This window comes from Perna viridis, chromosome 2 (assembly GCF_037379345.1).
Source record: "Perna viridis isolate PV_CMFRI_1.1 ecotype Kerala chromosome 2, ASM3737934v1, whole genome shotgun sequence".
NCBI lineage: Eukaryota > Metazoa > Mollusca > Bivalvia > Mytilida > Mytilidae > Perna > Perna viridis.
In genome coordinates, this window is record NC_142446.1 from 22483945 (window position 1) to 22485993 (window position 2049).

Consider the following 2049-nt stretch of genomic DNA (forward strand, 5'->3'; position numbering starts at 1 on the left):
TATTAAATATTCTTAACGAAGAATTTTACAAGAAGTCATTTTAAAAATAAATTGTCAAAATGGAAGGAGAAACAAACCTTCTACATTAATTTTGAATAAACACCTATTTTTTTCCATATTTTGCGGAACAGTAGGGGCTGGTGACCTCATTTTATAAGCTTCCTCTAGCAGCAAGTAACAATATACCGACTTTCATGTCATTTGCTTTACAACGACTTAAGTTATTGCAGGGAAACGTAAAAAAATTACGATAATGATGACATTGACAGTCTCATGATACAACCATAAAATCGAAAGGGAGCTTACATCATAATTTTCAGTTTTTAATGTGGCACTTATATTCAACAGAAATATTCACCAGTTGAGAAAGAAGTGTGGAATCGAATATATACCAGACACCAGTTTGTCACAGAAAAAAAAGGAATTTGATCCTCAGGTCAAAATTCATGGTCATAGGTCATTATCCATGGTATACCATATATCATCTTTAGGTGATCTACCCACAAGCAAAATATCAAAGCCTACATCAAAAGACTAGAAAGATACACCCTGGATAAGATTTTGTAATGGACTGACGGACTCTGGACAGAGTGATCACCTTTCGTGGCGGGGCCCTAATAAAGTCCAATAACTCAGAAACATATAGTCTGAAATTCACATTTTAGTGAACTAGTGTCAGTAGTAAGAGACAATTCACCAGTTTCATAAAATGCATGCATAGTGTGAATGAAAAAGACTGACAACAGTATACCATTATATGTCCCATCTATAAAGAGGACAGAAAGACACCAATATACCATTATACGTCCCATCTATAAAGAGGACAGAAAGACACCAGTATACCATCATACGTCCCATCTATAAAGAGGACAGACTGACAACAGTATACCATTATACGTCCCATCTATAAAGAGGACAGAACGACAACAGTATACCATTATACGTCCCATCTATAAAGAGGACAGAAAGACACCAGTATACCATTATACGTCCCATCTATAAAGAGGACAGAACGACAACAGTATACCATTATACGTCCCATCTATAAAGAGGACAGACTGACAACAGTATACCATTATACGTCCCATCTATAAAGAGGACAGACTGACAACAGTATACCATTATATGTCCCATCTATAAAGAGGACAGAAAGACACCAGTATACCATTATACGTCCCATCTATGAAGAGGACAGACTGACAACAGTATACCATTATACGTCCCATCTATAAAGAGGACAGACTGACAACAGTATACCATTATACGTCCCATCTATAAAGAGGACAGACTGACAACAATATACCATTATACGTCCCATCTATAAAGAGGACAGAAAGACACCAGTATACCATTATACGTCCCATCTATAAAGAGATGGCAGATTGATAAACAGTATACCATTATACGTCCCATCTATAAAGAGGACAGACTGACAACAGTATACCATTATACGTCCCATCTATAAAGAGGACAGACTGACAACAGTATACCATTATACGTCCCATCTATAAAGAGGACAGAAAGACACCAGTATACCATCATACGTCCCATCTATAAAGAGGGCAGACTGACAACAGTATACCATTATATGTCCCATCTATAAAGAGGACAGAAAGACACCAGTATACCATTATACGTCCCATCTATAAAGAGGACAGACTGACAACAGTATACCATTATATGTCCCATCTATAAAGAGGACAGACTGACAACAGTATACCATTATACGTCCCATCTATAAAGAGGACAGACTGACAACAGTATACCATTATATGTCCCATCTATAAAGAGGACAAACTGACAACAGTATACCATTATACGTCCCATCTGTAAAGAGATGACAGATTGATAACAGTATACCATTATACGTCCCACCTTAAAAGAGGACAGACTGACAACAGTATACCATTATACGTCCCATCTATAAAGAGATGACAGATTGATAACAGTATACCATTATACGTCCCATCTATAAAGAGGACAGACTGACAACAGTATACCATTATACGTCCCATCCATAAAGAGGACAGAAAGACACCAGTATACCAT

The 2049-nt window shown here is 36.9% G+C and overlaps 1 pseudogene; it reads right to left on the reverse strand.

Moving 5' to 3' along the window:
• Positions 1-996: 996 nt before the first annotated feature.
• Positions 997-2049, reverse strand: LOC148624090 (uncharacterized; annotated as a pseudogene).